Source organism: Numenius arquata, chromosome 17 (assembly GCF_964106895.1).
Source record: "Numenius arquata chromosome 17, bNumArq3.hap1.1, whole genome shotgun sequence".
Taxonomy (NCBI): Eukaryota; Metazoa; Chordata; class Aves; order Charadriiformes; family Scolopacidae; genus Numenius; species Numenius arquata.
This window is the reverse complement of record NC_133592.1, coordinates 5,756,117-5,772,140: the sequence shown is the minus strand read 5'-3', so window position 1 is coordinate 5,772,140 and position 16,024 is coordinate 5,756,117. Positions and strand designations below refer to the sequence as shown.

General features: G+C 43.0%; 1 pseudogene; it reads left to right on the top strand.

Annotated features, from left to right (window-relative positions):
- The first annotated feature begins 447 nt into the window (after window positions 1–447).
- Window positions 448–1,624, top strand: LOC141473038 (kinesin-like protein KIF2A pseudogene; annotated as a pseudogene).
- The last annotated feature ends 14,400 nt before the right edge of the window (window positions 1,625–16,024 follow it).

Here is a 16,024-nt window from a genome sequence, read left to right as displayed (position 1 = left end):
ACCCACTGCACTCACACTGCAGCTCTATTTTTCATTCATTTTCTATTAAGCCCATTTTTTCTCAAGCGGGATTTCAAGGCATGCAAAGCCTTTTAAAAGAATTCAAAATTTATGTTCAAGGTGATTGAAAACAATGTGTTGTTTTCTGCATTTTTGTGTGGTCACTGCAGGACAAAAAGGCTCTCCTGAGTCTCTGCGCTTGTGTCACTGCTATAAATTCTTGTGTCACCAGCATTAGCTTAACACAACGTGACTGATCTAATTAGACACGATGTGTCACAGCAGCTGCACGCCATCCTGGGAACTCAAATAGGCCTTTTCAGGTGATGTCAGCTTTATATGTTCCTTCCACCCATAGCAGCTGATTAAAAACGCATTTATTTTCAACCTTGAAGCCAAAACCCTTCTGCAGCCACCCAGGGGGGGCACCTGGGTGAACACGACGTGATGCTGGGCACAGGTAATGTCCTGGTTGCCAAGGATGTCTTCCACAGGCTGCAGGACCCCAGCTGCCAGCAACTGGAGCTTCAAGGCTATGGGACCTTCTTTGAGATTTATGGGAGTGAAGTGTTTGACCTATTGAACTGGAAGATGCAGCTGAGAGTGCTGGGAGATGATAAACAGCAGATCCAAGTGGTGAGGCTGTGGGAGGAAGAACTCGCCAGTGTGGAAGATGTCATCAAGCTAACTGATAAGGGCAGCAAGTGTCGCACATTAGGCAAGACCTCTGCCAACACTCAGTCCCCCAGAGCCATGCCATCTTCCAGAGCATACTCAAGAAGAAAGAGAGGGCATTTGTATGCCAAGTTTTCCCGGATTGATTTGGCTGGGAGGAAGGGAGGAGCTGACGTCTCCACTGCAGACAGGCAAACAAGACTGGAGGGGGCTGATATTAATAAAAGCCTGTTGGCACTCAAGGAGTGTATCAGGGCATTGGGGCATAACAGAGCCCACGCCCCATTCAGGGCTAGTGAACTCACCCAGGTCCCAAGGGACTCATCCAGAGGGGAAAACTCCTAATTGTCACTGTAGGAATGAGATCCTGCAAGTGCACTCTTAACACCCTACGGTACAGCAGCCATGTGAAGGAACTGGTGATGAATTTAAATTCCCTTGCACAACCCTATCAGGAGGTGTCCAGGTTCCCACACCATCTGAAAGATGTGGAAAAACCCCTGTATTATTCAGAAGTGTCCCAGGACAGCTGAGTTACAGCTGCTTGGGGTTCAGGCAGACAAGGAAGTCTTTCCCCCATTATTTACTTTAGGGGGGGAAAACAGAGAGGAAGAGAAAAGAGGTGGATGAGAAAACATTTATAGAGGAACATTGGGAATCTCTGCGGTGGTTGAAAGTATTCTGAGAAGTGGCTGGGGAAATAGACTACAATGTAGGTTTTTACACTGCACAGTCTGAATACGTTCTGGGTCAAACAATTGGCATCCTGACCGAGATCCAAGAAAATGTCAGATTATTCCAGTCAGCTCTTTGCAAGGAAGAACAGGGCAGCAGACAGAGCTGCAGGAAGACATCCCCGAATGCTGTAAGCTGTGCCAGAGACCCCTGGACCCTGAAACTGCTGCAAAATGAGAGCTGTTATGATGCCACTGCATCAACTGCTCAATAATTTGAATGCTTAAAAAATATTAAACAGCATCTGCAGGGATATTCTGGTTGGGTTTTTTCTTGAAAATAGTGGGTTAGACATGTAGGAAAATAGTACAGTGTTGTTTCCAGATATTTTTCACTGTAGAACATTAAATTGCGCTGTTGTGAGGATCTAACCTATAGGAAAAGGCAAGAATTTGCAGAAAATGTGTCTCACCTCATATGGGCAGGTTTCCTCCTTGTGCCTGTTATATACATATACATATACTCAGACACACACAGATATATGTACCTCCCTAGGTGAGGCCTGCTCCAGGGCTGTGTCAAGCTGCACCAAAATGAAAGTCTGGTTCCCAGGGTAAGAGGCATTTTGAGTGATTTGAAAATGCGTTAGAGTGCAAAGCACTGTCATTTCTGAGCATGATACATTTGGGAAATGAGGGTTATTTTTTCGTGGCATAAGCAGTGGCGTTTCTGTAGCATCAGGTCCCTTTTTTCCTCTCCCTCTCTATCATTCCTTCTTAACTATATTCTCATAAGACATTAAAAGAAAAAGATGCTAGAGCGTGCCTTCAAAAAATCAGACTAAAGATCATGGCAATTGCCTGATCGGTGGGGAGACGATATGCCTGCAAGGTTTGCAGAGGGAAGCAGGGGAGTCAGTGCCCTGTATCAGAGGCCTGATGTGAAGAGATTTACCAGATCAAAGGGTCAGAAAATCTGCATCCACCAAGGCACCATCTGATAGTGCGTGTCAGTGCGATAGTGGCACGCAGGGAGCTGCAGCCCCAGACTGGCGCATCAATCCCTGATGGGAAACCCTGCAAAAACTGCTCTTGGTAGAGAGGTTAAAGCATCAGGCACGTATCTATGCTTATTATTCAATTTGGAAATTAATTGGTATAAAATATTGAAAGGATAACAAATAAGTGGAAGAAATTAAACTATATAAATCATACCTAATTAACTGGTACTCTCTCCAGTTCCTCATGCTGTCTGAGCTGTCTCTGGCTGTTGGTCCCATCCACCAGTTTATGCTAGTGAATGTTTTAAACCTCTGATCTGAAGTCTGATGAAACCAGTGGAAGAACTTCAGCAGCCTTTTAACCAAGCCAGAAATTTGTTTTCAGTGATGAAATTATGAGACACCATTGTTTGAATGCTGGTCATCTTCTAGTAATAATATGCCATGCTTTTCAGCTTCAGTGCACTTTACAGGCATTTATTTATTGGCACCCTGCTTGTTTTGGTATTGCTAGTTTCAGCAGCTCACAGTGTTCAGAGATGCAATGAGACATAGGTACTACTTGCCAGATTAAGATAAAAGAGTGTTGTTTCCAGCGAGGATTTCTCCTTTCTGAAAATAAACTTCTTTGATGTTCCTTCCTTAGCATTTCTCTGGGATTCTTGTATTTGAGGTGCCGGACATAGTAGGGCAGCAGGTTGTAAAGCCCAGGTAGCCCACCACAGGGTACAGTATGTGAAGGCACACTGGCTCCGTGGTCCCTTGCCTGGGACTATTTAACAGGCTTCCTGTTAGCTGGGTGTAGGAAGTGTTTTCCACACAAGGCGTGTGATAGATTCACTCTTTTGGCTGCCTGCGGTCCTTACTCCAGGTCTAAGTTCCCGCTGTTCACACGCTGTGGCTGTGTGTTAGCTATAAATCATGAGCATGAACTCTTTTGGCAAAAAGGGCTATGAATTAATTGAGTTGGGCACAGTTCTAGAAACACAGTTTTAATGAGCTGGAACAAAGTCGTACCAGGGTGGGATGGTTTGCAGCGAGTAGGAAAATGAATTTTATTCTCTCTTTGTTTATGCTCACACATTCAGGAGGCTGTTTGCAACTAAGCTCGGAAGGTGACTCATGAGCACACCCTACTGCTTTCTAAAGCTGATGCAAAAGGAATTCACTAAATGAGCCTTTTTTTTTTTTTTCCATTTTTGTGGTTACATGAAGTGTTGATTAACCTCTTTTCCTTCTCTGATGATCTTCATTTACATATTTTCCTCACTTTCTAAACATAAATTGTGTGTATGTAGAGAGTTCAGAAGCCCTTCTTCCTATTACCTAGACTATAAGTATGACTTCTGCCTGGTTTCCATGAGTTTGTAGCCACAGAGTACCCCTTTGTGTTTTGGGTTTGGAAGTGTAGTTTAACCATGTTTGTATGTGTCCATAGAGCTCAACCCATACAGGTTCATAGATTCAATGAAAATTCTTTCGAATTTTTACATGCCTTTCTAATGAAACCAAAATCGGATAAGCGTGCTGGGATTTAGGTTTGCATTGCCCTGGTGACCATGAATGTTCAATTAAATGAAGATCCCTAATTAATTACAGTGAGGTTGTCCATTCACTTAGCCTGTTAAAGAACTGAAACACTTTTATGGGATGCATTTTTGTTTATAACTGATGCTAGCTGCATGAACAAGAAAAGCAAGCCTTGTATAAATAGAACCTGGCTAATCTAATCATTTAACTCCTAATAATTAACCATAAATACTGCTATGCTGTTACGCTGCAGGGATTTAGATCTGTTCTCTTCCTACCTATGTCATTTCTAGGGGACATTCCATTGCCAGTGAGACATTATACCTAAGAGCTCTACACTCCCTGCCAATACTTCATATGCCTCTGCTTGACTTCAGTGTTTCATAAGGACTGAACGTGTACATTCAGAACCTCCTCCGTCAACATCTGACAGTAATTCCTGCTGCAACCATATATAGATAGATAAACAGACATACATAGAATCATAGAATGGTTAGAGTTGGAAGGGACCTTAAAGATCATCTGGTTCCAACCCCCCTGCCATGGGCAGGGACAATGCATACATATATACGTTGGTCTAATTTTCCAGCTGATACCTCCCTAGTTCTGAGCTTAGAACAGCTTTGACTGTAAAACATATTCTTATTTTTCACACTCCTCTAGTGTTTGACAGTTAATTTTGTCAGAGCAGGGCTGCAGTGCCTCCATAGCTTGATTCACTCTCTGCTGAACTCCTTGTTAGGTTTCCTCATCGCTTGTTCCAACTCTTTTATGTTCTCCCTGTGCAGTCCTCAAAGTCCTCATTCTAAAGCAACTGAATGCCCATGTGCTCCCTTGAACAGTCAGGACAGTTCAACCTGTCACACGTGCATCAGCTGAAAAATAAAATGGATTCATCCACTAGTTTTTTCAAATATTCAATTGCTTTGCCCTCTGCTCTCACATCCACTTGCCTTCCCATCTACTCCTCCCGTTCAAGCTGCTTTTCTAGCTACGACTCTCCACACCAGGCAGTCAGCAGTAATGTTGCGTGTATCTTACAATCTTTCCTTTCAAAATCTCTGTCAGCATTGCCAGCTCTCATGTCTCACAAAACATAGTTTTTTTCATTCCTCTTGTACCTTCTAGAATTATGTAATTGCCAGAGTCATACTTTTTGGGGGAGTTAATTAATCTTTTAGACTTCTTGGTTGAAGAAAAAAACTGGGAAAGTTACAATCTAAATGCTTCTAACCTGGAAGACCATGCTGAAAAAAATATTTACAGAAAATTAATCTTGTGAATTTTGGAATCAGAAATAGGATGTTTAAAAGCTTGACTTTTGCAAAACAACTCTGCTTAAACCTTCCTGGCTCGGGCACTTGTTATCAGGCCTGTGCAAAGCTAACCCCTTTCCTCAATACCTCTGATAACCAGGTGGTTCTTTCCCCATTTGAAGACATCATTATTTGGCTCCCTGGAAGTTCAGGGGAACAATACAGAGGGCTGAGCTCAGGACCCAGAAAACCCACAGCAGGCTGTGGTACGAGGAGAGCTCAGGTGGGGCAGGGAGAGGAGAGGAGGTGGTCCCGACGTGTGGAAGGGGAGAGCAGGGGGAAAGGGGCAGACACAAGATCTGCTGGCGCTGGGCGATGGGAAACGAGTGAGGTTCAACCCCAGCAGGAGCCCCCAGCTTCCCAAACTGCAGCATCTGGAGTTTTCAGTTCAGTTATGAGGTGTCAGTCAAAAAAGGAGCTGTGATGAATGGATCAAAATAATCTGTACCCTGCAAAGACAATCTGGGAGAAGACGACGCCTTCTGGTACTGCTTCTGCAGCAGGCGGTATGCAATTTGCTTAATTTAGCATCAAGTAAGCATGGCTGAATTTAGCCCTGTATTTTTGGTTTTATTATTATCTGAGTATTACAGCTCAGCCTGTTATCGTGAGGCTAACTCACAACGTTTTATTCAGATTTTTCTCTGGTTTTCTGCTCAGACAAAGCCCAAGGCAACTGGGATTTTCCAGAGTAGAGAATGACTGTTGTCGCTAATAATAGCTTTAGTCAGCAACATATGTTTAGTGATGCACATCAATATTTGTACTTTCACAGATGCTAAGATTTTGCATTTTCGATGTCATTGTGTCCAGGAGCTTGCTTTATCTCAGTACATGTAAAATACTGAATTTTTATACCTATATTTCCCAAGGTGAAAACCTGTGGCTGAAATTCCTCTGTGCCATCAAACAACGTTACATTGCAAACTATAGCATTTCCTACCTCGTACCAGACTCCCGTGAATCTTTGAAATATGCACCTCAGCTATGATTTATGAGGTATTTGTATCATTTTCCGTTTATTTTTCTACAGAAGCAGGTAATATCTCATAGGGTATGTTGAAAGACATTATGTTTTGAAGCAATTCACCTGGTATTCTGCCTCTCTCGCTCCTTTAACGCTACAAGGAATACGTGATGGAAACAATGTTGTTATTCCTCACATTGTTCCTTGAAGTTTTCTCTTGTTTCCACTTCTATATTGAGTCATTCCTCTTCTCGTGACCTCCTAATCATTTCCTCAGCAAAAGACTGGGATGTGACACGCAAGGAGATGATTTCAAGTGAAGAGGAAGAAATACAACAGAGAAGAGGCAAGCTGAGATGTGAGGATCCTGTTTACATGCAAAACTTGCAGTAATTAGGTAAATAAACACAGGGAAGTTTAAACCTGCATCACAATGTTGTCCAAATAGCAGGAACAGCCTTGTCTGCAAACCAGAAAGAAAATTCCTGGCAATTTTCTGAGGGATTGGACTGGATGAAGGGAACTGCCCTCCTCACTTTAATATTGGGGTTTTTTGCTGAGTAGGTGGGATCAAATCTGCATGGTAGATGTTTGGCATTTGTGTACATAACATTGGCGGGTTTGTTTGAAAGAACACCTGTCAGTGTGTGCAGTTCAGCTGTTGTCTATCCAGAAATGATAATTGTTCTCCTTCACATTGTGGATGAAAGAGGTTTGATCAAAATCTACCATGTGGCTTTTCTTACTTTTGTAGACTTCGCTTTTGCTTGCATTCATTTATGTCTTCCAACTTATGGTAAGAAGCAAAAGATCAGGAACCTCCTCCTTGCAACTAACTGATGCAGGCTGATGACAGCACCGGGCACCAAAATGCTTGTCCGCTTTTTCTGGCTAAATCAGTGGGTCCCAAAGAAATATTTTGTTTCTTGTGTTATGGCTACAAATAGGCTCCTACAACCATTGAGCACAGACATTTTCTCTCAGCGTACTGTGTTCTTGATATTGAGGAATAGAACAGTAGCTGGTGAACAGCTGCTGTGTAATAACCTGCCTAGTTTCCTCTGGGTCTCATCCTGAAATTTGATGTTTAAACTCATTCTTATTTGTTAGACTTCACTGGTTTTGCTCATCACCTGAGAGCTGACTCTGCACAGGTCTTGCTTACAGCTGAGCAACGAGGTACCATGCTGCTCTGGAGGTTCTTACATTGTTCGCAGTCTAATTTTCATAATTTTATACTAATTTCAAGCAGTGTGAAGAATCTCTTGAAATAGGACGTTAGAGCTCAAACTTCGCTTGGATACTTATTCCCTCCTTCTGCAGACTCTCCCTGTCTTTTGCTGCTGTGGGATGTTGCCCGCGATGCCTTTCCCTCATTTCTTGTCGCTCAACAAACTACAGGTTATAACCTGATCCTTCCCTTTTGGTGAGGTCATACGTGCCATCCTCCATGTCATTGTTCCAAGGAGAGGAGAGTAAATGCACCACCATCCCCTTTGAAAGAAAGACATTTAGCAGAAATGCTTCCATTTCTGATATTACATTAGTTAAGATTTCCACACCCCTTTTTCTTTTTCTCCTGCTCATGGCAACTTTTGGGTAGTGGTGCTGTTCTTTTGTGTATGCAACTTGCATAAAACCATAGGAAAATGTCTTTTTAAATTTTGCTTAAGCTCGTTTTTAAAATATTTTCAAATTTTTGTGTGTTAATTTGACAGATGAAAAAATACAAGGAGGTGTAGGATTCATGTTTTAAAAAGTATCACGTGTCAGTGAGTGCCCTGGCTTTACGTTTGGGACTTAGCAGCTTTGTGCAATGGAGGTTGAAACTACCAACAGCTGTAAATATAACCCATTTTTATTGGCATAACAGTGACATCTATTGTTCGATATTATATACATCTGTGCCATTCTTAGCAACTGCCTACAGGTATTGAACTGATCTTTCTCAATTCCATCAGATGCAGACGTGCACAGTCGAATTATCGATTCACAGAATTATGTAATAACACATGTAGTAATGCCACTGGACAGCTATGCAAAATTAAATCTAATTCGTTTTGTCACAGCCTAATTTACAGATCAGTGTGGACTGACACACAGAGACAGGCACCTCCTGTTTCTGAGAGTGTGGGAGGATGTTGCTGTTGTGAACCTGCACACCAGCCGCGACGCTGCATCTTCCCCACTGTGGCAGCCAGAGGCTGGCAACACCCAGCAGCAGATCCTGCCCGGGAAACAGCCTTTGTACTGACCCCCAGTGCGGCTTCAGAACCTCTGCCCCCCTGCAATCCTCGGGACTAACCAAGGGAACCCTGAGTATTCAATTGCAGGCACAGACACAGTAGGCGAGTGGTGTGGGCAAGCCATGAAAAACACCATTGCTTGTTTACTTTTCACTGAGCGTTTGCTGCAAGGCAGAACCAGAAGCCGGTGCTGGGCCTTACTCAGGCCACTAAAGCTGAACTCTTTTAGAACAGCCCCCAGGGTGTGCAGCGGCCACAACGGGCCAGGTACTTGCTCTGGGTGTTTTCAGACCAGCTCTTGCACTGGAAATAGAATTCCAAAGCATCAGGCTGAAGGAGTTAAAAGAGAGTTACTTTTCTTTAAGTCCTTTCTTCTTGCCCTCTTTTGATTATCTCTTCTACCTCTCCCTCTCCTTTTAATAGAGGATACAGAATTCAAATAGGAAAGATTTTAATATAGCAGTAATGAAATAGAGGAGCTATCTAGTGTGTCACCCTGTGGCTGATTAGACTTTCTGATTCGCGGGCTGGCACTCAGGGGAACAGCAACTGTCTCTTTTACTGCCTTGTCTATGAAAACAGCAGAAGGCTATGTATGCTCATTACTATTTTATGTGATTCTGAACATTAGAGGAGACGTGGAGAGAGCAGAGCTATAGAAAGATGTTTTTAATAATTTTAATGTAATACCGTGTTTAATTCCTATATAAGCAAACTCTGGGTAAGCAATTACTCTCAGTAAAAGTATTTGATACTGGTAAATGAAGCAACGTAGTCCCCTTCTTTTTAAGCCATAAGCTTTAATATAAGGATGCAGAAATGTAAGAATTGTGCATAAAGGGAACACATTGCCTATAGACATGCTGTGAAGAGAGCACTGAAATATGTGCTAAACATTCAGCTTACACTTAGAGTTCACTGGTGTACATAAATGCTCTCTTGAACAGCCATAGCACATTCCTAAACTGAGGATATAAAGATGGGCTATTTTGTGTAACCCACCAGGTTTACTGTCGTTTGAGAAAGAAACAAGAGTAAATACCGTCTTGTCCTCCGCAGATCTGTACATAGCTGGACTTTTCCAATCCTCCATTCAACTGTAAAGGCTGCAGGATGAAATATTCATATTAAAAATCTTGGATTAAAATCTACATCTCAAGTTTTTCATGTATTGTTCTCCACAGTGATGTAAACTTGCATCTAATTTCCTATGTTCAAGACTCCCTTTTCAGAAGCTCTCCACATAGTAGCACCCAGCTGCAAAATAACAGCAGCTGTGTTTCTAAGGGCCTGTGTTGAACTTCTGTGCTTTCCAAAGAGGGAGAAAAATAAATGTAATAGGAACAAGTAACACGGATTTCATAAATAAACACGTTCTGAAGGTCTCACTGTTCCCTCAGTCAAGAGGGAAAAGGAATGTGTATAATGAAAGCTCTGACTATGCGCAGTGTCGTAGGGGCTGGAGATGCACACATGCTCCAAACCCCACTGGGCTAGATTTTTTGAGATGCAAATGTTCACAAAAGCGATGAACGATGTTGTCTTTACCAAAAAATTACAGTTTCATGGTTGAAGAATTAAGAGATCTAGTGGTGGCTTTAAGGAGCAACTGGGATGCTACAGAGCAGCAAGATGAGAGGTCGGCACCTCTGTCCCAAGCTCACTGCCCAGAGAATGCCCAAATCTGTCAGAAAATGTGTGAAATGGTGATGGCAGCTGGTATCAGAGACGGTGGGGGCTGGAGCTGGAGGGAACGAGAGAGAAAATTCAGAAAAGGCACGACCCTGGGACTAAAGACAAACACCTGCCAGAAAAGACAGACCCAGCCTGCAGGAGCTACTTGCCATGCTGATGGTGCCTCTGGGGTTGGTGCTTTTAATAGATGTTGCTCATTTAAAATGAAAGCCTCAAAACAGTTGATACACCACGCAAGGTCCCTAGAAAATGCGGGGACAGGGAGATTTAGAGAAGCTGTGTGTGCCCTGGGATACACCAGGTGCCGGTGTAACTGCACCAGTCTGGATCCAGCTGAGCGTGTTGGTTTCTTTTTGGGGAGGAAGATCTTTTCTTTTGACCCCTTAGATTTATGCAGGTGCTCCCTTGTCCACAATCTTAGCTAAAGCTATTACAGATGTGTATGAACATTCAGGAAGAGCCCCCCGACCACAGAGCCTGGGGGAGATGCCTGGCACAGCAGGAAGGTCCTTTACCTTCAGGAAAGCTGTGCAAAATTACACTGCTTAACGTCACAGCTTTTCCACCCCCCAAATCTTTTGAGAAAGCAATGCCCTAAGATTAGGGAATACAGTTTTTTAATGCATTTAGACATGTCCTGCTCCATCTGCACAGAGCTCTTTGGAAAATCTAGCCCATGTGCGGACCGAGCTTTTCTGTTGTTTTTTCTAGCTTATACGTTGTGGTATTCACACTGAGGATACTGGCAGGACCAGCAGCTCCAGCACCTCATCCCCAGTGCTGGCAACAAGCCAACCAGTCCCAAAGGTTAGTGTGAAAGAGGGACATTGCTTTTAATTGCATCCTGACACGTGGCAGAACTAATGGAAGTGATGGAGCTGATGGTGGCTCTTGAGGAAAGTGTCGCTGACTTGCAGTACTCTCAGAGACCCAGAGCAGCCATAACAAATCCTGGCCTCTCCAGCCTCAAGAGAGGCGTTTCCACTTCATTTTCTTTTTATGGGCAAAACCCTGAGGTCTTTATTCAGTCTCTGCTCCACGCTTGCTCGTGTGCCAAAGCAAGTCACTGTGACTGGAATTAAGTAAAAGCTGTGAGTTGGGCCCTGTCCTGGCAGATGCACCACTGGTTTTGGTTGGAGTTTCTTCAGATTCATCTCGCTGCAGAGCACATTTTCTTCTCTGGTTCAGGCAGGCACCTGAGGCAAGCATCCTGCTGAGCCCCCCCACCTCCCTGGTGTGGCCCCCGAGCTGCGGAGGGACCAAGGAAAGGGGCTCCGCTCTCCCACCCCCGGATGCCTGGGGGAGAGGAAACCCAGTTTGCAGCAGGCACAAAAGGAAAGCTGCAAGATTTCTTAAAAGACCCAAGGGACGTGGGAGCCTGTTTCACACTGAAATTCAGAGGGCGCCGTGCTGTTAATTCCCCACACGTACCCTTGAAATTCCAGTCCTCTGTATTTATTTATTGTCTCTGAACTTGCATCCCTTTAAATTGCAAAAGCAGAGAGTGAGTGATAGTAGATTCTGAAAAATCAGCGTTAGCAACATGCAGGCAGCCCCCAATCTGAGTGGAGGGCAGTAATTTATTATCCATTAGGTGATCTGTCAATCAAAGAGGACTAACAGAGCAATAAACTTTGAAGTGATCTGTGGAGCTCTGCCCATACTACTAGCTGGCTATCAGAAAGGTCAGGGTGGTAAGATGGATGGTTTCCTCTTCTTCAGACACTCTGTCTTTCTTTCTGGTGACACATGCAGCTCTCTCTCATCAAGCAAGAGTGTCAGATAGCTCCCGTGGATGAAGTCAACTCCCATCCAATTGCATATTTTATTGTTTCAGAGGAAAGAATCCCAAGTTTTTATGTTCTACTGAAATATTTTCAAGTGAGGACAGCAGCCCCCGCTGCTCCGGTGGTGTTGGAAATGAGCTGCACCCTTCGGTGCCAAACCCAACCTCCTTGCGAGGCTAATGCTCCGCAGCTCTGCAGGGCTCCCGAGGCGGTGGCCAGATGTTGATGCAGTGAAGCTTCAGGGAGACTTTTTTGGGAAATTATTCTCCTCAGTTGCTCAGCTGTAGTCAGTGTGCCAGGGCCTAGATGTGAGACCTCTTACCTAGGATTCGCGGGGTGCAGGCTCATTTCTTGTCTTTCACCTGACCCATCAACCGCTGGGCTCCTCCGGGGTGCGGCCCCGATCATCCTTCAGTAAGGGCTGAAATTCAGGGTTCATTAAGCCAGACAGAAAGCGAGAGATTCACAGACCCTGTGAAAGGGAAAAAACTTAGATTTTGGTTCAAAATTGCTTCAAATGTTTCATCCTACATTTCTAAGTAAAACAGGGACGTTCCTGGAGGCAGCAAGTAATATGTGTTTTGAAAGATTTCTCTAAAGCAGGTGCAGAAGCTTTCCCAGCGTGCTGCCCTGACACATTAATATTGCCAACACACTACCCTAAACCCCAAACAGACAGTCTCGCTCCGGCATGGCCAAGGAGCTCATTTGAGAGTTCCTCTCCGAACACACTGCGCAAAGCAGCCCGGAGCACTCTTGCGATGGGGAATTAATCCATGCCCTGACACACTCTCTGGCTCCGTCCTTCCTTCCTCACTCCTTATTGCGCTGACATTTGTTACCAGTCTCTGGCTTGCAGCTCACAGGCGAAAGTGTAACCAAACTTTGAGGCCCCTGGGAGGGAACTGGAAATGGTCCCCAGTCTCAGATTGCAGCCCAAAATACAGTTCTGGTATTCCCCATCTTTATTGTCATTGCAGTATTGTGCACATGTTTATTTGTCATACTCTAATAAGCTGTATGGGAACAGCTAGGTTGTTTATTCTCTAAGGATAGATTAGAACAGCCAGTCTCCTCCTGGAATATGTGGAAGTTGAATTATTTATTTTCTTTTCTTCGTAAGAAGCTTATAGCATGCTGGATGAAAAGTCAGAAATAATTAAGAAAAATGCTATGCATTCAAACAGAAGAAATGCACGGAGACCAGCAGAAGTGACTATCACTGCTACACCGTTCGTGCATAAGGGGTCACAGCTGGCTGAAGAGTGGGCTTGGGATGGGAAGGGAATATCTTTTTGGTGTTGCAGGATTCAGACTGGAAGGATGTAGTGTTCCTATGGAAGTTTGTCATTTTATCTGAAACAATTACTTGTGTTCACTTTCAGTAAGAGTAAGTAAGCCTCTGGATGATGCTTTTTACCGGGTGGTACAGGAGTACTTCACTGAACAGGCTTCTGTCATGATGTGTGTTTTAGAGAAGGGGATACTGAGGCACAGAGAAGGGATGACATTTTGGGCTTTGGGATATGCTATCCCTTTAATTTTGGTTTCAAATATGGCTCTTTATTTTTAAGATTTGATTTCTGTTATTTTTTATGCAGACAGAAAGTTTGAAAATATTCCTCCTCTTTATAGATACACCTTCTTTCTTTTCTAAAATACTGATGCCTCCCACAGAGGAGAAATTCTGCCTTTCTGAGTTCCTATTCATTGGTCCCACACCTCAAGTTGGAATTCAGAGTGAAAGACAATACTCACCGACAATAGGAATTAGAGCTGGTTTATAAGGTGTGAACTAACATCACTTAAAAAAAAATAAAATTGACTCCTGTTGTTTTACTGATATTGGATCAATTTTACATTGCCCAAATACATGGTTAGATGTGTCAACTTGGAAGCATTACATATATGGAGAAGTCCTTTAATTATGATTGTGATGATATGTGGAACAGGATTTTCTGAAACAGATTTAACAAAAAAAAATAACATTTCAGGGACTAAATCCTCAGTAGCCGCAACTGCTGGAATTCTATTTGGGAATAAATAGCCCAATATGCTCACTTCAGTTGAAGAAAGAAATACATTGGGGTAAAGGTGTTTTGAATGAAAAAGTAGTCTTCTTTCCCATTTCAGCACAAACCGAGTCCATTCCACATAATCATACTTTTCACTACATACAGATCTGTGATTGCTCATAAAAACAGATTCTCTAGCTTTAAAGCCAATTCCTGCTCATGTTTAAGCAAAACTGCTATTTTACCTGAGGGACAGCAGAAAATATTCATCTCAACGTCTTACTAAGCCCTTAGAGTTTAATTAATGGATGTGAAGTGCTTTGAGATCATCAGGTAGAAGGTGGTCTGTAATTCTAAGTGTGACGATGACTACCTTGGCTAACCTGCCCTGGAGACGTCTGGAGTTAAAAGCATGAGCTGCTGCAGTGAAGGAAAAGAGCAGGGCTGTGTCAGTGGGTTTAACACTCCCCACCTCTGTGGGTGCCACACAACCAGTGCATTACACAAAGGTACTGTTATTTAATGCTATAGGCAGAGCCCTATTAAACTCAGTAGGCAATCAGATTAAGCACCTACCCTTGCATTTGGACATTTTTAAGGTTAAAATCCTAGAGAGTATTCAGAACTAGGAAATACGTGTATTTGCTAGAGCTGAGCAGAATCGAGCTGTTCAGAGACAGGGATTTTCCAAGCACTCCAAGGAGTTATGTACCCAGCCTCTATTGAAGTTCACAGATACTAGCCCTAACTTTCTTGGAGTCCTTTGAAAATCCTGGATGTGGTCAAAAATTATTTATGAAGGTGTTTTAGCTCCTCTGGGAAAAATAGAGCCTGGATACTTCAAATGGCATCCACTTACATCTGGGACAAAATACTCTGGTTTTGGTTTTGTTTTGTTTTGTTTTTAAGGTAAATCCTTCTGTATATATTTGAGGCTCCATAATTTATCATTATTGAACTCCATAATTTACCCTTCTAAAATTCATTAAGTACTTCACAGGCAGCGTAATATTCTTTGGGCACCTTCCTGGGCATCCTTGGGCTGGTGGGTTTCACAAGTTCTTTTAAACTAGGTCAGTGAAATGTCTTCTCAGTTGAGGGTTTTTTTCTTTGAAGCAGCCTCACTTGAACAGCCTTGAGGTAGCATAGTGAAATGTATCTCAGAACATAATGTATAGCAGTATATGGGATATAAGATTCATTGACTTAGCTAGGTTTAAAAAACTAATCCTTGTTCCCTAAATCTTTGATGAAACATTATTTTAGCTTGAAATGTTATGTGGGATGTAGTAATTCTTCCTTGGGTATAAAATTTTATTTCTGCTTCAAGCCTGTTTTGGAAACCTTGGCACTTCCAGCTTACTGCAGATAACTGCCACAATATGAAAAGTCCTTTGTGATACTGGAGAGCAAGGTGCCCCCGTGCTGTGTGATGTGAAAACTCATTTAATTATAAGAAGAAACAGTATATGATAATTTCAGAATTAAAACATTATCAGTGCTGGAAACACAGAGGTAAATCCTCTGTTGGATCCAATATTCAGCCCAGAGAACTGACTGACAGATTGAGAGGATTGCTCTCGTCCCAGGTTGCTTGGAAATGGTGCCACTGCATAGGTCAGGAGACACGCTGAGAACTGGTTCAACCTCCAGGAGATGGATACGCCAACCTGTGAGAGCACAGCGTGCTCTGAAAACCGTGTCATCTCCTGCAGCCAGCACACCCCACCCAGCAAACCCACCCACCAAGTGGGAGCATTGGCAGTTTGACCAGCAGAAAAGAGTCTGAATATTGTGAAGAACCCGTCCCTATTTTATCCCTGTTTTATCTGAGGTAGTGCCTAACAGTTTGATCCGCTAATCTGTTTCCAGCAGATCATATTTCCTTGCTTTGAAAACTCATGTAAGTTAAAAAAAAAAAAAAAAAGAGTCATAAGCCTATAAGCTGCATATTTTGTGAATCTTTTAAAGCTACTTTTGTTCTAAATGCAAGGTTGGAGATTTGGAGACCTCTCCTTTCTTGTTTCTGTTTTATTTCCCATTTAATTGTTTGGCATCACCTATTTTTGATTTGCAGTCAGATGTCCTAAACAGTGGTACAGGTATTATCCTTATTAC